This window comes from Protopterus annectens, chromosome 1.part0 (genome assembly GCF_019279795.1).
Source record: "Protopterus annectens isolate FY-2018-M chromosome 1.part0, PAN1.0, whole genome shotgun sequence".
Classification (NCBI taxonomy): Eukaryota; Metazoa; Chordata; order Ceratodontiformes; family Protopteridae; genus Protopterus; species Protopterus annectens.
Genome location: NC_056725.1, coordinates 25,054,369 through 25,079,529, shown reverse-complemented (window position 1 = coordinate 25,079,529; position 25,161 = coordinate 25,054,369). Strand labels below are relative to the sequence as shown.

The 25,161-nt window shown below is 39.8% G+C and overlaps 1 protein-coding gene across 1 annotated transcript in view; it reads left to right on the top strand.

Annotated features, from left to right (window-relative positions):
- MARK4 (microtubule affinity regulating kinase 4) overlaps nucleotides 1–25,161 on the top strand; it is a 3,074,992-nt gene that overhangs the window by 2,959,923 nt on the left and 89,908 nt on the right. The window lies entirely within an intron of this gene.

Here is a 25,161-nt window from a genome sequence, read left to right as displayed (position 1 = left end):
AGGAAGCATTAGGCCAGTGTATTGGTGCATGAGTAGTTTTCTCAGTTGATGGAGGAGTAGTTGATGTTACCTAGTATGAGAGTGTTGGGTTGGACCCTAATAGTTTTCAGGGTGCTTAGGAACATGGAGTGAGAGTCCTGGGACATGGTTGGGGACCTGTAGTAGGCTAAGACCTGAATTGCCATCTTACCCAATGTTAGTTGTACCTGAAGTATCTGAGATGTGTTATGCTGGGTTACTAGTCTGGAGGTGTGCATATCCTTTATGAATATGGAGAAACTACTGCCTTTGGAGCTTTGGTCCATGTTCTGGGGCCAAAAGGAATGTGTTATAGACTGGTAGCGCATGGGTGCATTCTGCTGCTTTAAACCAGGTCTCCGTTACAACACAAATGTTGATGTTCTCCATTTTGAGGACTGCTTTGAGCAAGTGCATCTTGAGATTTCTAATGTTGAGCAGCATGACCCTCAGATTACATTTAATTATAGCTGTACGGTGGTAATTTGATCTTTGGAACATCACATAAAAAAGCACTATAGGGTGGCAAGAGCCTTAGCCAGTATCCAGAAACTTTGGGGTGATAAATGCAGGCCATCTCTGGCAAAGCATTGAGGTCTGTCAATCAGGTCATCCCAAGCAGACAGGTACTGGTTCCCCTTAGAATGACAGTGGAAACTTAGCCAATTTTCTGCTTGTACTGCGGTATAATTCTGGGCGATGGTAGGATGCTGCTCATGGCTAGGGTCATATCTGCCTGGGGCACATAATTTGAGAGCTCCTCCATGTCTCTTTTCATGTAGTCCAGAGAAGTGCATCTCCGATTAGTCACACCCACATGGACAGTGACAGAATCATACTTGTACTTGTTGTGGAGTGACCTGTGTGCATGTGCTATGTGTCGGATTTTGGCTTGGTTGGGGACTACATGGTTGCAGACACTCCAATCAAACACAGCATTCCCTTAGCAACCCTAACTATGGAAGTGAGATTTTAAAATCCCTCTGCCTCACACCATTTTTCCTCACTTTCAAGATACTTCTAGTACTCGTAGAACCTAGAACCTGGTAGCGGCAGTATGATCCTTTTGTGTATATAATTTAGCTGCTTTTGAGAAGTATTTCTGACAATGACATAACAGCAATGAAGTAACAATTATGAGAATTTCCTGCTTACTTTAAATTCTTTTTAAGTAGCTGTGCCAATGCTAAATTGTTGTTGTAAGACGAGATAAGTCTATGACTATATTTTTACTTGAAATTACAGTGGAAGGTTAATATGGCAACTTATTAAGATCATATGAGATCAGTACTAGAAAATGTGCTGTAATTGACTGTTTTTTGAGCTGTATTCAAGATATCACTGAAAGCGTGATATCCAGCTAGTAGTGTTGAGATTCTAATGTCTTCAGCGAATTGATGATAAAAGATGGAAGAAAACTCATAGTGGCTAGTAACGTTGTGATCACTTTATCATATACTATGCTAGTAATGCCTTGTTGTATTTAGCATATACCTGTAAAAGGCTGCTTGTTTTACATTACTAATATCTCCAATGTTCTGAGTATCATGCATGTTTGAAATAAGTAGATAACCTGTGCTACATGTAGTTAAGCGTAATTTCTCCACATGCTTACATACTATACAGCTAACTGATTTCTCTGAAAATTGTTTCTACAGTATTTAGTGTATCAGAATTTATGAGAGACTAGAAATGCCTGTTACATTGCCCGAATATACATCTATATTCTCCTTCCAGGAACTTTACTCTACTGTCTTTTCACCCAACTCAGCCCGCGCCCATTGAAAGACTCGCAACGCTTGAGATTGCTGTATAGAATATCCTGAATCCCCCAGCAGTCTACATAAAAATACTTTTGAATTATTCTATTTTTTGAAAGGGAAACAAGGTTATTATTTTGTTTAACTATTCCTTTCTAGATAGTTATAGTACGGTAGTGTCCTGCTCAGGAACCAGCAGCACTGGCAATCATATACTATACTAGGCCTCCCTATAAACTCCTGTAGTTCGAGTTATGAAATAGTAGGGGAAAAGGATAGTGCAAGGGGACTTTATTTTTATTTTTCTTACCCTTTCACACTGTTTGCTTGTTCTGTCCTGAACAGCACAAACAGATTGTCTCTGCAGTCTCGCAGTCTGGTTTGGCCCTGCTCCGTTTACCTCACTCTGCTCAGCTCACTCCCCTCCCCTGCCCCAATTTCCACCCACCCCCATTATACCCACATTTAATTCTAACCACATGTCACCTGACCATCTCCTTCACCAATTACCTACCTCATACTAATTTGCCCTTCCCACAACCCCTAACCAATCCCCTTAAACAGGCATATACAAAGAAAAACAGACACACCTTTTCCTTCCCCAATAGTTAAACCAGAATATTCCCAGTTCCCCCAACACTACTCCCACATTACCATGGATGTCATACTATAATTTCTCTTCCTGACTCTTACTGCCCTAATTTACATCACATCCATACATACTAACAAATCACCACACAGCACTCCACTCCATATAACACATATTATCACACATACAAAACCTCACATAGTTTTCCCTGTCTGCACCACACTATTTAGTGATAACTCTATATTACACCTACAAGAATCTTATATTAGAAAAATATCAAGTAGATCCTTCTCAGAAATATCACACACAATTAAACATATAATAATTCTTAGCAAAAGGTTACTCATCTCTGGTGACATACACCCAAACCCAGGATCATGTCTTATCATACTATCCAACAAACAAAAATCTGACCTACTGATCATTAATATAAACACCAGGAGCATCTCTAACAAAATCCCCAACCTACATGCATTCATAGCCCATTACTTCCCCGACATACTGACCATAACAGAAACCTGGCTAAAACCTAGCACCCTAAAAGAAGAAGTCCTTCCTCCAGGATACAATATCCTAAGACTAGATAGAATTGACAGGAAGGGAGGTGGAGTTGCAAGCCTTTTAAAAAATACACTCAACCTCCAACCTCTACAAACCCCTTTACCGAAATTTCATAATGGTGAAACCTCAGGCTCAGTCCTAGTTATAAACAATACAAAAAAAAAATAACATTATCTGCAGTTATATTCCTCCAGGAAACAACTCCCCCTTAATTGAAGAAATCCTTCAGTGGGTTAGAGGTAACCTTCCACAAGAAAATGTCCTACTAGGTGACCTAAATACTGACTGGCTAGCCTGTAACTCCAATAACTCCACCAACCATTTAATCTCAGTGGATTTACCCAACTTATTCAAGAACCCACCAGAGTTGATAAAAAATCCCACAAACAATCCATACTTCATTGGACACTAGTGAACTTCCCCAAACAAAATGATCAAATAGGCTGCCTACCAAATGGGCTTACCACCACCCTACCTTCCTCTTAAGGAAACATAAGTTTATAGACAAATCAGAGATGACCGCAAACTAAATCCAAAGGAACTGAACACTATATTACTACTATGTAACTGGGAACTTTTACAAACCCTAGAACTCGACCTGGCAGTAGACTACTTTAACAATACATTTATTAATATCCTTAATACAGTCACTCCCATTAGAAAAATTAGAACTAAAGCAAACTATGCTCCATGGCTACGTAAGGACACTAGAGCCTTACATAAGTCTAGAGATAAATCCTGGAAACAATGGAAAAAGAACAACTCCATCCAAGCTAAACAAATTTACCAACAACTTAGGAATCAGGCAAAAAAACAAATAAATCTGGATAAACAAAACTATTTTCTAGGTATACAAAACAAACATTCAAAAGATCCCCAAAAATGTTGGCAAGCTATTAACTCCCTTTTAAATTCTGGCAAAACTACCACTCCTGCTCCCACCTCCTCCAATAACAATACTGATATAGCTTCCCAATTTAATCATCACTTTACTGATTCCATCCAGTCACTATCCACCCTATTATCTACAAATAGCTCTTCATCTACCTCTACCAAAAAGCCTGATAACATGGACCCCTTTACTCTCTCACCTGTTTCCATCTCTATGATAAAAAACTCCTGCTAAAACTGAAGCCTACCACCTTGGCAGCCGATAATATACCTGCTAACTTCCTAAAAATAGCCACTGAATCCTTATCCTACCCCTTTTCAGTCCTTATTCAAGAAGCTTATGTCCCTGAACTGTGGAAAGTTTTATACATCATACCTCGCCAGAAGGGTGATAATTCCTATGTGTTCTGTAATTACCCTCCCATAGCCATTCTGTCTCCCTTATCTAAGCTTCTCGAGAAATGTATTCACATTCAAATTATGCAATTCCTGTATACACGTAACCACCTCTCTCCCATGCAACATGTCTTCCGCCCACACCACACTACAACTACTGCTCTTCTCTCTTTTACTTATAAGGTTAACCAACACAGAAATTATAACAATTATGTATCTGCTATTTTTCTACACCTCTCCAAAGCTTTTGACATGGTTTCTCACCCAAGACTATTAGACACTCTAGCATCCCTATCCTTTGCCCCTACTACTATCTCCTGGTTCAAAAACTATCTGACAGACAGCAAGCTGTCCAATGGCAAGGTGTGCTATCTCAGCTACTCCCAATCACATTAGGGGTACCACAAGGTCCAATTTTAGGCCCACTTCTTTTCTCCATTTTTACAAACAACCTTCATACCTCCACCCAGCAAGCCACACTTATACAGTATGCAGATGACTCAACACTCATCTGCTCAGCCCAATCTCTTACCACCTTACAACAGCTAACCCAAAAGCCCTTTAGCTTAGTTGAAACATGGATTACTGACATCCAACTTATTCTAAACCCCAACAAGACTAAACTACTCTTGTTCACCCCTAATAAATCTAAAGCCACCCCCCTTTCCTTCTCTATCACTTCCAAAAATGGCACTGTTATCTCTCCTTCTTCCCATACTAAACTCCTTGATGTCGAAATAGATAATAATCTTTTCTTTGAAATCCATATTGCTCAAACCATCAAAAAAGTACACAAAAATGGGGATGCTTTACAGACATAAAAAAAATCCTCACTGACAAGGCTCGGATCACCCTAGCCCAAACCTACCTACTGTTCACTCTTATGTATGCAGCTCCAATCCTAACCAAGACTAGGAAAACTGATCTTGCGAAACTTGAATCATGCTAAAATAAAATTCCCAAGTTTGCCAACAGCTCCTCCTTTAGATGCCATCACTGTCAGGTACTAAGGAATCTACAATGGTTAGAACTTCCTCAACTACTCAGCTACCCTCAGCTAGTCATCACTCTTCACCATTTTGAAGTATCCTGACAAAAGTCCTGCACTAAATCAACTACTCTACTAATCGTCCTCTTCATTCTACTGAGAAATCTCTCTTGTGTATTTCCAGAACTAATAACACAACAGGAAAGGTCTTTTCTCTTTTACCATAGCTAAAACCTGGAATAATCTGCACCCCTTAGTTACCCCCTGCCTCCACTATTGTGCATTTCAAAAACTCACTTACGTCACATCTTATTAAGACCTGGTTATGTCCTTGTATTACATAGGATCACTGTCATACCTATGTCTCTTAGCTCCTTTCCAGTCTTACCTACTGTACACATGCCACAGTTAGTAAGTTCCTATCTTTATTTACCAGATGTGAATAAGTTCTTGTTTTTTTACGTATGTTACTGTACTATATTTTCTGCTGTATGTTATTTTTGTAATTATTGTTAACTAATTTGTGGAGCTTTTCTCCCCGGACCTCTGCTGTAAACAGACCCCATCCAGTCGGACTATCCCGGTTAACAAATGTAAAATAAAAAAAAAAATGAATAAAAATAAAACGATGATTTGCTCTATGGCCTTGCAGATAAGGCTAGTCAAGCCAATAGGTCTATAGTTCCCATGGTCAGTGGAAGCACCACCTTTGGGCAAGGGAATAATGGTGGCTGTTTTCTATTCAGCTGATACAAAGCCAGTGCTTAGACTATGACTGGAAAGAGTACCCAATGTTGTTGCTAATTCATGCTGGAGCCCATGTAGGACACAGCCTGGGATGTTGCAAGGTCCCATAGATGCTGTGTTTTTTGCCTTGTATTTACAACCTGCTGTTTAGGGATACAAGGTTGGGGACAGGTAGTAAGGATGCCATGGGTGTATGTGTGGTGGGGACAGGATAGTGAAGTTTTCACAGAACCTGTCAGCCAACAGATTAGCTTTGTCCACAAGCTCAGTATATGTGTTATCATTAACTACAAGTTCAGCACAAATCTGGACCTTTCCATTAGGTACAGATGTAACTATAGAATGCCTTTTGGTTATCATTTGTTGAGAAAGCTAATTCACTCAGAAATGTTGGTTCTGAATATGGCAGTTGCTAAGGACAAATTCTTGTAAGTATTATTTGACATATGTTACTGAAAAACAGTGAGCATGCAGTTACCTGCATGTATACTTATTTTTAAATTCTTGTTGTTGAAGATGACCGTCAGCCTGGGCATCCAGTGCTTATATCCAGAATCACGTAAAATGTTGTTAATAGTTTTCATCTTTAGCTTTACACAAAATTCAAAATTCTTGTAATATATGTTATCACCTGCAATTTGACTAACATTTTATAATGACTTATATACCAAGTTAAATGTATAAAAATAATGACAGCATTTTCATAAAATGTTGCACTATTAACTGTTGGTTAGAGGTCTTTACTCACTCGAAGCTTCAGTTAAAATAATCCTCTTCAGTAGGTGTGAAATGAGATGAGAACATTCCCATTCAGCTTGACAAGGTGGTTAAAAAAGGTGAAAATGCCCCTCATTTGCCTTTATGGGGCAATGGAGACAGAGACACATTTTGCATATCTGAAATGTTCCGATACTATCAATGCTTCACATTAAAGAGATTGTAATTTCAATGTATGAGAAGTATTGTAGAAGCTACAGAAGGTATTACTGGTGGGGCGTGGCTTTGTAGGAGGTGAGACAAGTTTTAAAATTCCTACTAGATGTTTGGCTTAGTTGAGAACCCACAACCAGAGTGAAAAATTGAAAAAAAAACTTTTAGTGAATTTTTTATATTATTTCTCATAATTTAAAGACTGGGCTGAGTGGGTTTTGTGAAAAGGCCCAGTAATCCTGTTTCACATGTGCCATGGATAATTGCTATGTTTTGTTCCATGGGTACTGTATAAGTTTTTGAGGTGATTATTTGAAAGGCATACTGTTTGCAGAAGACTGCGACCACAGCACATATATAGTTAATGCCAGTTGGTTGTTATAGATATGTGCAACTTTTTTATTGTAGAGAGATTGTGAAAATAAACCAAATCACTGATTTCAGCTTCTATAGCATGAGTACATGTTGAGGAAATTTTTGTTTGTGTGTGTGTGTGTGTGTGTGTGTGTGCCTATATGTCTCTCTCTGTATATATATATATATATATATATATATATATATATATATATATATATATATATGGGTCTACTTCGAATAACCGAAGCGCCACGTCACCCACACCTGGAAGACCGAGACGGAACGACCGAACAGGTAGGTTATCGAAAACGCGATATCCCGACAGCTGAAAGACCGACAACGGCAGCGTGTGAGCGCGATGCGGTAAGTGTGCAACAGTGAAAGATTTAGGATTGGGGAGCGGACAGGTAAGTGTACGATAGTGAGGGATTTTAGGTTAGGGTGTGGGAAAGGTGAGTGTGCGGTAGTGTCAGACTTAGGGTTCCGGTAAGGTAAGTGTGTGATAGTGACGTAGTGTAGTGTAGGGAAGGGTTAAGTGTGTTAGGGTTAGTATGTGGGTGGAGTGAGTGTGTGATAGTGACGGGCTTAATGTTTTAGGGTGGGTTAAGTGAGTTAGGGTTAGGGTGCAGGTAGGGTAAGTGTGCGATAGTGACGGTGTTGAGGTTTAGGGGTGGGTTAAGTGAGTTAGGGTTAGGGTGCAGGTAGGGTAAGTGTGCGATAGTGACGGTGTTGAGGTTTAGGGGTGGGTTAAGTGAGTTAGGGTTAGGGTGCGGGTTGGGTAAGTGTGCAGTAGTGTCGGACGTTAGGGTTAGGGTTTAGGTTAAGGTTAGTGGATATGTTATTGTGTGCAATGTGTAGTTGACGTTTTTTGTGTCGGTGTAGTGGTGTTCAGTTTTTTGAGTTGTTGGTGTTTGTCGGTGTTGTGTGTTTTCGGTTGTTTGGGGTCGGTAACTTGTGTGTCAGTGATTCGGAAGTTCGGTGATAGAAAGTAGACCCATGTATATATATATATATATATATATATATATATATATATATATATATATATATATATATATGTATATATATATAGTGTGTATTTCTGTTGCAGTATGTTATGTCTAAGGAATGTAGTAATGTAGTTCTTTGCAGTATTAGGTTTATGTTCATAGGTTCATACATGTGTACAAGGCCAACGGCCCTGGAGCCTTTACAAGCCTAGCCCATAGACGTGCCTTGGCATCGTGCCTCTGTTAGTTCTCGGTGCCTCTATCAAGTAAAGCCACTGGAGTGATCCCTGGGGTGAACTTTCTATGCATTTGTTTATCTAAATGTTCACTATTTTAGCTTTATTGTGAGTGAGCAGTTATTTACACACAGATTTGTTTTCACCTTTTTGTCTTATTTTTATTTTAGTTTTTTATGATTAAATGATTATTGATTAAATATGATACAGTGTGTCACTGTTTTTTGAGAGATGGGAGTTAAGTTTTATGTGTTTAGGTCAGAAATAAATGCCAAAAAGGAGGGGTCTACTACTGAACTATGGGGAACACCCCTGATCAGATTTTCACTGAGGAGGCATCACTGACCCTGTCAGTATGCATTCTGTTCTTGAGCCAGTTTGCAGTCCTGTTTACCACGTTTACCATCAATGTTTAAGGCCACCTTTATAGTCACAGAGATGGTAGGTGATACATAAACAAATCTGTCTGAGTTTGTACACACACAAACATGGGCTTACCTACCACATATAGCACATAAATAGTTTCAGATAATATTTGTGTGACATCATGAGGTCTAGTTAAGTTTTTATTTTACATGCTTTTTCTTTTCTGGAGAATAAGGGGATCATTTCATCCATTATGATCAGATGTCTAATCATAATCAGTTTGTTAGTTTTCATAACAGAGGTCAAGAATTCATTGCCAAACCTTTGCTGTTAAGGAGTTTCTTTGTATTTGTTTCTTGAGTCGTTTTAAATTGGTTATAATTGGAGACCTCTGTATAATCCCATCTATTATGACCATTGTTTTTTTATTCATTTCTGTCATGATCACACATCAGAAGTGATTGCCACAACTGGTTATCTTTTTAGGACAGCAATGACCATGTGAATGATCCTACTGAAATGTCTAGTTGATATGACTTATTGAGAGTGGGGGCACTTCATATGCATCTGACTGCAACAAGCTGAAAGACACTTATTCTTTTCACTTTCATCCAAATATACCCTTAGAGCTGTGCATAGAAGTTCATTATCTTTTTGAGTGAGGCTAGGGATGCAGACTGTGTATGAAAGCATAGGATGGTTTAGAGTTGCCACCTTTCATTGTGGCTAAAACCAGAGTAAGGCCACACCCCTTGCGTCACTTTTAACCGTGCCAATTCCTGCACCCTCCAGTCCATGGTCCGCCCATTTTGTGACATCGCTATGACATCAGCAGATGGCAGCACCCTCTTTTTTCCATTCCAGATGCCTGCTTTTAGCTGATTTACTATGCTTTTCTGTAAAAAAGCATAGTAAGTCAACCAATTTAACAAACTCCGATAGTCTGTTTCCTTTTTTGAAACAAAATACCAGAGTTTGTATAATGTTTTCTGGACTACTGGAAAAAAAAAACAGATAGGTGGCAACCCTAGGATGGTTACATCATCACTTTTATCAAAGATTTGCTTCTGTGTATACAAGGATCAGGTTGGTGGATTTGTTTCTTTAGTTTTGCTTCGTGTCCTTTTGTCAGACAGGTATGCTTGCATATTGCAGCTTTCTTCATATCCTCATGACTGTGGTTTTTCATTTTTTTATATTCATGTAAATTGTCACATATATGTTGTTTATTATGAAAAGCATGTTGCTCTGCCATCTCATGTGTTCACCCCAATATTGTCCTTTTTTGTACACAAAATGATCTTCCCTGCTAAACTATGTGGAATTATTCAACTTCGTCTCCATATGTGCTATACTATCCTATCTGATATTTTCATTTTTGGTCTGGTTCATTTGAAGATGGCAGATGCTTTCTGGTGAGTGACATTTGTCTGAGATTGCTTTTTTTTAATTATTAAAAGTACAGTCCAACTTATTTATTTATTTTTTCTTGCAACTGTCAGGGCACTGACAAGGACTAGGGGTCAGGGAAAACCATTTGCTGGTAAAGGTGGTTGACACTGTATTTTTGTAAGGGAGCATAAATTCAGGATTTTTTGTTATTTTCTAGCAAGACCAAAAATGCAGAGTAGCACTACACTCTCTCTCTGTCTCGCACACATAAACAGGCATGACCATACACACACAGCAGTATAAAATAATGCCACACATATCAATAGTTCATACATTAATGAATGCTAACTGGAAAATCTACTTGTGCAGACTCACCTTATATGTATTGCAGTAACAGAGACAATACAATGGTCCTTTTCTGTTAGAGTCACAAATAACTCAAACTCATTTTAACACAGTTCATGGTTTTAAACTTCCATCTTTTTGGATTCCAAATGGACGATTTATGAGTTTCTTCAGATAAGCCTGGAGTCTCTTCCCCATTGCTGCAGCACACTATCCTTAACTGCTGTTCCAGTCAGGGACTATCCCTGCATTGAGAAGGCAACTTCTCTAACAGGGCCATAACCCTCCTCTTAGACGTCATTTTTTAGTTCAAAACATTTATTAGAAAAGCAAAAAGCAGCATTCTGTAAGTTACATTTTTAAACCTCTTTATTACATTACATTTTCAAGTGCAACATGGGTTCACATACATTAAGACAAAAGACAAACTATAGGTACAGTTTTCATTACTATTGTTGTGCAGTACACATTTATGTTTTCTTTGAACAGTTTTCATTCACTCCAACATTACATACATTTCACAGGTCCTCCCTTCCTTAAACCTCACTTGCCCACCTGAGTATTGTTCTAACAAATTGCATTTATTTCTAAGAAATGCAATCCTTCAGTTTTCTACAAATCCCTCCTCCAGTTCTTACCACCTTTCAGTATTCAAAACTTCCATTACGGGTGGTACAGATTTTCATTTTCTAATATTTGCTTTCTTGGCATCCATTAGCATTAAACATAGTAAGGCTTTGCTAGATCTAAACAATTAAGATCCTTTATACAGCTCAAAAGAATAATTTATTTGAATCATTGCCTAGCAGGGTAAGTGATGCAACAGGTGGCACACTAGCCTTTATTGTTGGAAGACCAGAAGCCTGTGGGCTTTACTCCTACTCCAGGGGATTGGATTACTGGCGATGTAGTGCAGCATTAAGGGGTGCTGCACTCCTGTGGGTGTCACCCTTTGGATGAGAAATTAAAGTCCATCTGCTACAGTTGGTGGTGTCTTAAGTTGATGTAACAACTTAAGGACAGTGGCTGACCATAAATAGGACATGCTGGAGGGACAGATTCATAACCCAGAGGCTCCCTTCACTCTGGAATAAAATCCCAGTCCAGGTGAGGCAGAGTCCCTCATTGACTCTCTTCAAGAAGAATCTTGATGAGTGGATGGGAGATCGTAGGTTTACCCCGGGTATCACTTCTGTGTCACTGTTAGACAGAGGCATAGTATACTAACCTCGAAAAAGGGCATAGCAAAATTCATTTAAAATGGGTGGAAAAAGCCAAACACACTCTGGCTAGGCTTGTAAATGCCCTAGGGCAGATAGCCTAGTATGAACCTATGAACCTATGAACGAATCTCAATGTATTTATTAAAGAGAGTAGCGGAATGGCCAAATTTCCCCTAGTAGTAGGAATACCGTCTTGTGATTGCCCTGAAAAGAGGTCACTGGTTTAGTGAGATTAGCTTGGTCAACAAAGGGTAAATAAGTAAAAATGTACCTACTTTTTACCCTTTGTTCTCCCAACATGTCTGTCAAAGTTCTCTGTAGGGAGTTTTTAAAATCTCTAGCCAGTCATTTATTTGGTGGTGTAAATTTAGGTTTCTAGTACAGGTGTTTGCAGAACCTTGGGTTTTGTGAAGAAATAGGAAGTCAAATAGGATTAGGTCTTTCATGGCTTGAAAACTGAGATACCAGTCACTTCAGAGCATGCAGTAAGCTACTGAGTATAAGAGTTTTGTTAAAGGACAACCGCGCCCTCAGACTCAAAAAACATATTAATTTCATCATGGTTTGATGTTTCCTACATTTTAATAGCACTCTGAGACTATTTTGAGCTTTTTAGATATTTTTAGATGCAATTTCTGACTCTGACCACATGGGGTCTGGCATATTGAAAAAATTCAGACTGTTTACTCTGCCTCTAAGTATCCCAGAATGCATTATTTGTCTCCAAAAAATTGCATCAGATCTGCCACGTTTTGCCTTAAGCTGCTGTCACTTCATTGACTTAACAGGCATTCACTGCAGTCTTAAAATCCCCTACTTTTGGTTAAAATGTTATCCTTTTTCAATGACCACTTAAAACACAAGCAGTGCAAATGCTACAGAACAGAACTGAAAGGTGCATTTTCTAGCTCTTTCATCTTAGAAATGCTAAATTGCTTTCTTTTGTGAAGGCTGAAATCTAGCTCTTTAAGAAATCTCCCCTCCCACTTCACACCTACCTTCCCTAGCTGTCAAAGAGCCAAGAGTAATTTGACCCATTATCTGCATGTGATTGACAGCTCGTCACAGCAGGTGACCAGAGTAATGTACTGTTTGCTTGTCAGCCTTTTCCTCCTTACAGTGGGAGACTTTTTTTGTTGCACTACTCCTGTCAAATTTAAAACCAAGCTACATAGCACTGGCAATAATCCCTGCTTTGCAAAGCAGTCTGCCACTTATTTTCCCTTCCTGTTTAAATAGCTAACAAATGATGCACTATAAACTTGAAATATTTTAGACTTGCATGACAGCACCCACATGCTTTTTTGAGTCAATATTTAAAAAAATTATGGTAGTGCATACACACACGCAGACACATGCACGCAGACACACACACTGCTTTACTTCTACAATGATTTAGATTTTTACATTTTATAGCAGTGTACTAAACAAGCAGAGAAATCTGGTTCAAAAGCAAGGATAAATTGATCCTGAAATACCTATGAACCTCAGCGCAAGAAATTAGGACAAAGCCATACATAGAAGTGGGACAAAGGCACAAACGGAAAAGTGCAGTCCGGGTCTGAACTGTCTGCAAACAGCTACAGTTAACTTTGAGTATGTGTCTACCTGTTTGAGCTAATATTCATTTTCCTCTGGAGACCACTCTGCTTTGGCTTGTAAGCAGCCCCCCCCACCACACACACACACACACACACACACACACACACACACACACACACACACACACGCACACATTCCACTTTCTCTTATTCCCTTCTGTTAGCAAATAGTATCCGCCATAATTCATCAATACTGTGTGTTTGTAAATTTAAACTATGACCACAGTAGCCTACTGATACAAGGTTATCCTGTTTTTCCACCTGAGAAATTAAAAAATGACTTAGTTTCAGAGCAGTCCTTGGTCAATTGTGATTGTTTCTTAACACATACTTGCCTTTGCTTTGTGATTGTTTCCAGCCCCCTCATACGAGCAACTAACAGGGTCTCTACCTGCTTTGCTCCCCACCCTGCCCCCCTATTCCCTCCCGCCCCAGGTGGTCCCACCTTTATTGGACTCAAAACCCCTCCCATCTTTCCAATAGCCAACCACAGCGCTAACCCAACACTACCTCCTCCATCTTCCCACTACTATCACACCTCCTCAACTAACATGTACCAGCATATCTTACCTATGCTCACTGCATGCACTCTCCTTGCATATCTTACATCCTAAAGCTCCATCATTCCCCCACTCAACCACTACCACTGAACTACTACTCACACCACCACTCATATCTCACCCACACTCAACTCCCCTCCCAGCAGCTCAAGAACCATCCCTATGCACCCCCCACATATTCTACCAACTATATTACTCAAACATAAAGCAGCCCTACAACTTAACATAGTAACCCTCCCACCATACCTAGTACCCACAGAGCACAATCATAAAGTTTCCCTTATAAAGAAACACATTCAAAAACTGAGAAAACTAATAATCTCATGCATATCAAAACTAGCCCTAAGTGGAGACATCCACCTCAACCAATTACCGCCCCGTAGCTATTCTCTCTCCATTCTCCAAAATACTAGAGAGACACATACACTCTCAGGTCTCAGACTACCTCCTTACTAACAACCTCCTTTCCAGTACTCAGCATGGTTTCCAACCAAACCATAGTACCACCACTGCCTTACTCTCCTTTACTAACACTATCCTTCAGCATAAAAACAATGGCTATCTCTCCTCTGCTACTTTCCTAGACCTATCTAAAGCAATTGACATGGTCCCACACAAACAACTTATCTCTGTCCTCAATAACCTATCCTTCTCACAATCAGTTACCAACTGGTTTCAGATTTACCTGTCTGACCGCCAACAATCTGTTGTATGGCAGAATGACATCTCCCCAACTACCTGTCTCCATAGGGGTTCCCCAAGGATCCATCCTTGGACCCCTACTCTTCTCTGTTTACACCAATAATCTAGCCTCTGCCACCAAACATGGCACACTCATACAATATGCAGATGACTCAACCATCATCTGCTTAGCATAGTCCCTACCGAAACTGCAAAAAGTCACACAGAAATCCTTTTCGTTTGTTGAAACATGGTTATCCGATGCCCAATTAATACTCAACCCAAACAAAACTAAACTACTCATCTTCCAACCCACCAAACATACTCAAAACAACTCTCACTTTAACATCATAGCAAAAGACAACACCACTATATACCCAACTGAACACACCAAATTGCTAGGAGTGGAAACAGAAAATAAACTAATATTTGACATTCACATATCCATGACCATAAAAAAAGTCCACAAAAAACTAGGAGCGTTATACAGAAAAGAACAATTTCTCACCAAAGCAGCAAAGATTTCAATAGCAAATTCCCACCTTATCTCCACCCTACTTTATGCCTCTCCAATATATACCAACCTAAGGAAATGTGGTCTAAACAAGCTAGAGACCTGCTACAACAAAAATCGCCAAATTCGCCACAGGGGCATCCTACCATAGTCATCACTGTCTCTCACTTGCTGAACTGGGCTGGCTTGAGCTCCTTCACCTGCTTCAGTGGTATTAACTCTCACTCGCCCACAAACTAGTAAACCATCCACTAAATGTCCCATCCCTCCAGAATCTACTCCAACCCTATCGCATCACCAGACCAATAAGATCCAGCAACAAAAATCATTTGCAGATCACTAAAGCCAATAACTCTGCTGGAGAAGCACTATTCTCTTGCGCCATAGCCAAATTATGGAACTCACTCCCACCCACAATTACCTCCGTACCATCATGCACCCACTTCAAAACTTTAGTAAAAGCGCAACTAAAAACATGCTGGCTATGCCCTTGCAACTCCAAGTCTAATATCATCCACCCCATCCAACCACTACCTTTCTTTCCACTCCACTAACTACCTTGATTATAGCAAGCTCAGATGCTCATAAGCCTAGTACTTATTATACAGCAGGAACTTCTCATTGTGACATATAAAGATTCTATTTGTTTACTGATGTACTATGTTCTTCATCTGTAAATATGTTGTAAGTAATTGCTATGTTAAATTGTTAATCACTATAATCCAATGTAACTACTGTCTATTTTACTGTGGAGCTTTTCTCCCCGGGCCTACGCTGAAAATAGACCTACGTCCAGTCGGACACTCCCGGTCAACAAATATAAATAAATAAAATAAATAAATAAATAAATAGAAGTAGGATTATTGCTCCTACCAAATTAGGAAAGATTATGAAATAGTAGGTCTTGCATTAGTATGAATTTTCAAAAGGGTATGAAATCTGAAACTTAAATGTCTGTCATTGATTTCGTTCTTCAGTCTCTAATGATTTGGCAGCAATTGTCCCAAAAAAAAAAAAAAAAAAAAAAATTGATTCAAAAAGATAATAGCCACACAATACAGCTGGTAACCTGTCAAAGAAGGGGCTCCTTTTAATATTAGTACTGCTAACGAGCATCTGACAAAATAAAAAAAAACATGCATTTATGAAATGAAAGTTATCCCTAACTGGATTATTACAGTTAATGGTAAACCCACCATGTTTTCTTCCAAAATAGCAATTTCTGGGGAGGGATTATTAGGGGAAGAGCAACATTTAGAGCCAAATTCAGGGACAGTTGAGAGGTTGGGATATGCCTAATTCTAAAAAAGCAATTTATTTGCATGTACCTAGCAACCTGTTAATGCAGAAAATCTGGACAAGGCAAAATATATGTGGGGACACCAAAACAGTACAAAAGATTGATCTTGTATAAACTGAGAGAGCTGATCGAATAACAGGTCTTGCTTTAGCATGCATTTTTCTGAAGGTTATGAAGGCTGAAATTTAGTGACTTTATTCCAAAAGAGTTTGACTGAAAACCACAAAAATCGAGACTAACAATCCAAAAATAAGAAGCCTTGCTTGCAGTCACACACACTCTCGCCCCCTTGCTTGCAGTCACACACTCTTGCCCCCTTGCTTGCAGTCACACACGCACGCACACTATTGCCCCCTTGCTTGCAGTCACACACACACACACACACACACACACACACACTATTGCCCCCTTGCTTGCAGTCACACACACACACACTTGCCCCCTTGCGGACACACACACACACACTTCGACCTTGCTTGCAGTCAGAATTTGGACATTGCAACAGCACTGAAACAGACATTCAAAGATAACACATGTAGCCAGTGGCAGTCTAAGTTTCACTTTCGGTTAGTGATATTTTAAAATTCTCAGACCCTTTGCACATGAGAAATGCACATGTTGTTGAATACACCTTCCTGATTGTATATAATTATATTCCTTGTACAATGCAGTCCAGTTTTAGTGGGTGTTTTATATTTACTGTTTCAAACATTTTTCCTGAAAACAGTGCAACAAAATGCATGCACCAATAATGACAATACTGCCCAATTCTGAATATTTCCATCACAAGTGTAGTCAAACTTCCAACAGTCCACCAGTATCAGTACATACGCACAATTTCTGAAGCAGTAAACGTCCTGTAAATAATTCCACATTAAAGCGATCTGTAACTAATGAAGCGGTTGCTGCTAGCCAAAAATTAGATAAGTCATGTCATCAACAAATAATGTCATAGTTGCCCTTTTTGAATAATTTACTTATCTTACACAAGAACAATAAGCTGGTAATATTGCAGTAGGGAATGGATGACAATCTTCTTCACCAGAAAGGAGTGCATCATCCACCCCATTTGCAACGCAGTACAGTTTCACAAATGCATCTATGTGAGTAGAAACCACAGCCTTCTGCATCAAAAGCAAACAACCTGTTGTGATATTAGCAAAGCAAGCAGACATAAGCAGCACTAATAATTGTTGCAGCCCTGCATCTCTCAGCTCCCTGTAAAATCTACTCAATCAGTTGTATCTATGAACTTCACAGCACAAGAAATCTTGAAAGAGGCAAAATTTCCCCCTTGCTTGTAGTCACACACACACTTGGCCCTTGCTTGCAGTCACATACACACACACTTGGCCCTTGCTTGCAGTCACACACACACTTGGCCCTTGCTTGCAGTCTCACACACATTTGCCCCCTTGTTTGCAGTCTCACACACTTGCCCCCTTTCTTGCAGTCTCACACACACACTTGCTCCCTTGCTTGTAGTCTCACACACACACTTGCCCCCTTGCTTGTAGTCTCACACACACACTTGCCCCCTTGCTTGCAGTCTCACACATTTGCCCCCTTGCTTGCAGTCTCACACATTTGCCCCCATGCTTTCAGTCTCACACACACACTTGCCCCCTTGCTTTCAGTCTGACACACACACTTGCCCCCTTGCTTTCAGTCTCACACACACACAATTGCCCCGTTGCTTGCGGTCAAACACACACAATTGCCCCCTTGCTTGCGGTCAAACACACACACAATTGCCCCCTTGCTTTTAGGTCACATACACACACACACACACTTGCTTGCATTCACACACACACACACACACACACACACACACACACACACACACACACACACACACACACACACACTTGCCCCTTGCTGTATCCTATGGACATTAGAAGGCCTCCAGCTGAGGGCACTACATAGGTTACCTGTATTTTTTAGCAACTTGCCCCCTTGCTTGTAGTCTCACACACACACTTGCCCCCTTGATTGTAGTCTCACACACACTTGCCCCCTTGCTTGCAGTCTCACACATTTGCCCCCTTGCTTGCAGTCTCACACATTTGCCCCCATGCTTTCAGTCTCACACACACACTTGCCCCCTTGCTTTCAGTCTCACACACACACTTGCCCCCTTGCTTTCAGTCTCACACACACACACACACACACAATTGCCCCCTTGCTTGCGGTCAAACACACACAATTGCCCCCTTGCTTGCGGTCAAACACACACACAATTGCCCCCTTGCTTGCGGTGTCACACACACAATTTCCCCATTGCTTTTAGGTCACATACACACACACACACACACTCTTGCTTGCATTCGCATTCACACACACACACACACACACACACACACACACACACACACACACACACACACACACACACACACACACACACACACACACTTGCCCCTTGCTGTATCCTATGGACATTAGAAGGCCTCCAGCTGAGGGCACTACATAGGTTACCTGTATTTTTTAGCAAGTTCCTCCTCCTATTTTATTTCTTCTCACTCAGAGCCCCTACTATGATAGTGCTATCCGTGGCCACAAAAACAAAATGGTTGCAAGACATGTACTTCACTACCAGAAAACTGAGATCAGAAAAGCTTACCAGCCTTAGAGATTTTATCAGACTTTGCTTCTCAGTGGCTTGTGTGCTATACTCACTCACAAAATGTTATATTAACAGGCAGAATATCACTTTGCAGACTAAAGAAATAGTATTTTGTCTACCAAACTTTATCACAAAGTCAAAAAAAATGTATGCCATGCTGATTCCATTATTTCAATAGGAATTGGCAGCAACTCTCACTCGCTTTACAATGACTAAGCTGCTGTGCTTGTACAAGCAGCAAAATTCCTCATTTCCTTTCCCATCTATCTTCTATTTCTCTCTTATTTTCCTTACGTTTTTCATTAATTTAAAAACAAAACAACACGCAGGCTCAAAGAATATGATAGCAACTGTGACATTAATCTTACAAGAACCTGCGCTCTATGTGTAACGGAGCATTGTGAAGTGTCTGAGGCTACTTCTAAACTATGGACACATAGTGATGGACAAAATGTTGAACCTCTATATTGCCTACATCACTGTATATTTACCTGCTATAATAATCTTACATGGGAACCCAGAAATGCACTTAGCCTCGTTGCATGAAACAAGTATAGCTGCAGAAACCACCCCTGGACTACTACCACTCTCTTGCTGACTATTCATAAGTATGTTTATAGGCTGCAGAATTACTCAATAAATAAGTTTTATGCCTAATGGCTCCAGCGTCCACATTAAAATAATTTAGTTACCCAGCTAACAGAAAAAAAAAGGTATTATTCAGCTGTGGCAAAGTTTCAAGCAGGTAGCAGGTTTGATGGCACACACACTAAAATGGAGCAAGCAGAGTAGCATAACAAATAAAACGGAGCAAGCCCAGCAGCATAACCAATAAAACGGATTACTAATGTTAAAAAAAAAATTAAAAAACATGACAAGACCAAAACGCGAAGCTCAACAATAGAAACAAACAGCCGAAAACATTACAAAACATCTGCAGCATGCAATCGCAAAGCATGAGGCATCAACAAACTAAAGAAAACCAAATACATCTACAAATACAGCAAGGTTTTTTAAAAAAAACACACCAGCAACCAAAATCGCGAAGCACAATACACTTACTTCAGAAGGAAACCCAAAGTCAGCAAGCACAGAAACACAGGCCGACTCAAGAATACAAAAGACGCCAGCATTAAACATAACTGGGGAAATATAAACCCTGGATCAAAATGAAAATAAGTAGGCTAAGCTAAAAATGCAGCTGCGAAAGGGAAGCACGTGGCACCCTTACAAACAGAAAAAGATTAACTCCACTAATGTGCAATTAAAAACTTGGGAGGACACAATATCAGGGCTAGGGAGGCATAGAAACAGGGACAAATTACATTTAGGATACACTATTAAGAAGTAATAAGACTTACCTTACTTATGAAGTAGCAAAACGCTGGTGAAGAAGAAGTGCTTCACATGAATAGAGTCGACCAGATTTGCTAACGCAGAAAAGGAGTTCCACACAGCACCTAGTCCATTTATTAGGTTAACAGTGGGCTGGGAAAGGCAGTGTTGACATCACAATGTGGGAGGATCAGAGGGATTCTGTACAGCATGCAAATAAGGCAGTGTTTACGTCACTTTGGGGGAGGAATCCTCCCAGGATCTTCAGCAAGAGCTATGGCAGATGTGACATCATTATTTAAGAGACGACTAGACAGTTTTCATCTTGGTTTTAAAACTGAAAGTCAAACAGTACGGAAAAGTATGAAGCCTAAACAGTAAAAGAGAATAGTGAATTTTTTTTTAAAGCTGCGGTTATGTTTTTTGAGGCTGTATCACATAACAGGATTTTAGGGAGACATCAGGTAGAGATATTTGATTTGATATCCCATTGTTTTCCTTTAATATTTTGGAGTAGTTGATGGATTTAAGGCTTTTATTATTTTTCACAAATCACTGATGTCTTTCCAGTTAAATGATATGGCTGGGTATGGCAAAGAAGAAGTGGGATTGTCAGAGAGATGAAAGTAGACAGGAGTATAAGGAGATGAGGTGCATGGCAAAGAGAGAGGCGGCAAAGGTTAAGGATAAGGCATATGAAGAGTTGTATGAAAGGTTGGACACTAAGGAGGGAGAAAAGGACCTGTACCGATTGGCTAGACAGAGGGACCGAGCTAGGAAAGATGTGTTGCAGGTAAAGGAGATAAAGGATAATGAGGGAAACATACTCCCAAGCGAGGCAAGTGTGTTGAGAAGATGGAAAGAGTACTTAGAGGGGTTGATGAATGAAGAGAATGAGAGGGAGAGAAGGTTGGATGATGTGGGGATAGTGAATCATGAAGTGCAATGGATTAGCAAGGAGGAAGTAAGGATAGCTATGAAGAGGACGAAGAATGGAAAGGCTGTTGGTCCAGATAACATACATGTGGAAGCATAGAGGTGTTTAGGTGAAATGGCAGTGGAGTTTCTAACCAGATTGTTTAATGAAATCTTGGAAAGTTAGGGAATGCCTGAGGAATGGAGAAAAAGTGTTTTAGTACCAATTTGTAAGAATAAGGGTGATGTGCAGAGCTGTAGTAACTACAAGGGGATTAAATTGATCAGTCACAGCATGAAGTTATGGGAAAGAGTAGTGGAAGCTAGGTTAAGAAAGGACATGATGATTAGTGATCAGCAGTATGGTTTAATGCCGGGAAAGAGCACTACAGATTCAATGTTTGCTCTGAGAGTATTGATGGAGAAGTACAGAGAAGGTCAGAAGGAGCTACATTGTGTTTTTGTAGACTTAGAGAAAGCATATGCCAGGGTGCCTAGAGAGGAGTTGTGGTATTGTATGAGGCAGCCGGGAGTGTCAAAGAAGTATGTAAGAGTGGTACAGGATATGTACGAGGGTAGTGTGACAGCTGTGAGGTCTGCTATGAGAGTGAGGGATGCGTTTAAGGTGGAGGTGGGATTACATCAAGGATCAGCTCTGAGCCCTTTCTTATTTGTAATGGTGATGGACAGGTTGATAAATGAGATCAGACAGGAGTCCCCATGGACTATGATATTTGCAGATGACGTTGTGATCTGTAGTGAGAGTAGGGAACAGGTGGAGGAGACCCTGGAGAGATGGAGATATGCTCTAGAGAGAAGAGGAATGAAGGTCAGCAGGACTAAGACAGACTATATGTGTTTGAATGAGAGGGAGGATAGAGGAATGGTGAGGATGCAAGGAGTAGTGGTGATGAAGGTGGATGAGTTTAAATACTTGAGATCAATAGTTCAGAGTAATGGTGTGTGTGAATGAGAGGTGAAGAAGAGAGTACAGGCGGGATGCATTGGGTGGAGAAGAGTGTCAGGAGTGATTTGTGACAGACAAGTACCAGTAAGAGTGAAATGGAAGGTCTACAAGAGGGTAGTGAGACCAGCTATGTTATATGGGTTGGAGACAGTGGCACTGACAAAAGACACGAGTTAGAGCTGGATGTGGTAGAGTTAAAGATTTTAAGATTTGCACCGGGTGTGATGAGGGTGGACAGGATTAGGAATAAGTATATTAAAGGGTCAGCCCAGGTTGGAAGGTTTGGAGACAAAGCCAGAGAGGCAAGATTATGTTGGTTTGGACATGTGCAGAGGAGGGATGCTGAGTATATTGGGAAAAAGATACTAAAGATGAAGCTACCAGGTAACAGGAAAAGAGGAAGACCTAAGATAAGGTTTATGGATGTGGTGAGAGAGGACATGCAGGTGGTTGGTGTGACAGAGCAAGATGCAGAAGACAGGAAGAAATGGAAACAGATGATCTGCTGTGGTGACCCCTAATGGGAACAGCTGAAAGAAGATGACGATGATGATATGGTTGGGTTTGTACATATACCCCTTTCACCTGGGGTGGCTGCCCCTTTCATCTCATCCTAGTTATGCTTTTGAGTAGTGGCCTGTCATAGAATAACTGAGTTTGAGGATGTTTTGTGCCTGAATGATTTTGATATCATTGAACTATGACATTCATATTATGACATTTCTCATTTACTTGTCTATTAACTAGGCAGAATTATTATTAGTATTTATTCCCTGATGAAAGACTTAAGTCAGAGAACATGACACTGAGTTTTAACAACCACAAATTTGAATAAAAACATCTTTTAGAAAGGGTGAAACAACCATTAATTAATTAATTGTATTTATTTTCATTTGCAAACCACACTGGAACACTGTAGAATACTGATCAAAGTAGACCATTTTTTGGATTAGCACAGGAGACTACATTAGACAGAACAGAGTAAAGTTACCAGTTTCAAATGTATGCACGCATGCATAGTAATGAAGAATGCAGACAATTTTACAAGTAAGCAGTCAGGTGGATTAGTAAAATAACTATAACTAATAATACAGGTATGAGTATTTGAACTGTAAGACTGCTTGCCGAAAATGTAGCGTACACACACTTCCAAGATGGCTGCATACTAAGAAACACCTTAATTTCAGCTTTTCCATTGTGAAAACAGAAAGTGAGAAGAATAAGGGACAATGAAACTGTTATTTGGGAAAAATTCAGTCACTGACTAGTAATTACACTGCCTGGAGGCCAGCAAAGAAGACATTTGCAGAGCCTGGAAGAAAATCAGCCAGAAAAGAGAAAAAAAAGAAACTGTTCTGGTTTTTAAGCCCTAACTTTGATATGGTTTCTGTCTTTACACACACAGTGCAGACTGGAGAAGTTGTTGACCGCAACTGAGCTCAAAATATAAGTATCTTGATTTTTTTTTATTATTTTTACAGATTACTGTTTTTAAAATTTAATATATATAAAGCACTTTGTCTATTCAGTATCTTCACAAATCCTTATCTGTTTAAAAACTTTCATTTGTCTCTCTAGTGCTTGCTGTCTGTAGGCTATTGTGTAAACTGAAACATTTCCTCTGTGTAATTATATTTTGGCTAGTGGGGGCTGGTTCTTTTGTGTTCTTGTAAAAAAAAAAAAAAAAAGAAGCTGTTCTGGTTTTTAAGCCCTAACTTTGATATGGTTTCTGTTTTTACACACACAGTGCAGACTGGAGAAGTTGTTGACCGCAACTGAGCTCGAAATATAAGTATCTTGATTTTTTTGATTATTTTTACAGATTACTGTTTTTAAAATTTAATATATATAAAGCACTTTGTCTATTCAGTATCTTCACAAATCCTTATCTGTTTAAAAACTTTCATTTGTCTCTCTAGTGCTTGCTGTCTGTAGGCTATTGTGTAAACTGAAACATTTCCTCTGTGTAATTATATTTTGGCTAGTGGGGGCTGGTTCTTTTGTGTTCTTGTAAAAAAAAAAAAAAAAGAAGCTGTTCTGGTTTTTAAGCCCTAACTTTGATAGGGTTTCTGTTTTTACACACACAGTGCAGACTGGAGAAGTTGTTGACCGCAACTGAGCTCAAAATATAAGTATCTTGATTTTTTTGATTATTTTTACAGATTACTGTTTTTAAAATTTAATATATATAAAGCACTTTGTCTATTCAGTATCTTCACAAATCCTTACCTGTTCAAAAACTTTCATTTGTCTCTCTAGTGCTTGCTGTCTATAGGGTATACTTGGTGGCTTTGCAGTTGCCCGCCCCTACTGTGACACACCTCCCAGTCTAGTGTCATTAGCTCATTCTGCTTAATACAGAGAGAACATTTGATAAGACCTTCTGTTCCTCCTTTTTCTCTTTCAAAAAGTAAAACAAAACTTTTTTTTATAGCATTTACTGTCTGTTTTTCCTCTGTTTTCTGCAAAAAAATATCTTGTTTTCCCACCTTACTGAACTAGAATAGTCCAGTCTTCAGAGTTTGCTGATCTCTGGGCTTTGGCTTGGTTCCTGTGCTATTCCGTATCCTTATTTGGATAAAGGGAAGCTTCTTTTTTCACCAGTGGGAGTGGGGATCACTGAGCAGCCTATTTGTCCCTAGAGCAGTGGTTCCAGCCAGAAAATTGTAGTCTATTGGCCATTTTGGGTCAAATCCTAGCTCTTTTCAACCCCCTGCTATAAAGCCCGCTTTAGCGTGCTTTTGCGTGATTTAGCACAGAGTTGCCCATAGAGCACCACCGGGCAGTGCCGGTTAAACAAGGTTAAACTATTTCTGGCTCTGTAAAGTCTGCTCTTCAATTTTTCCCTTAGAACTTCTCTACTTGCAATCTAAA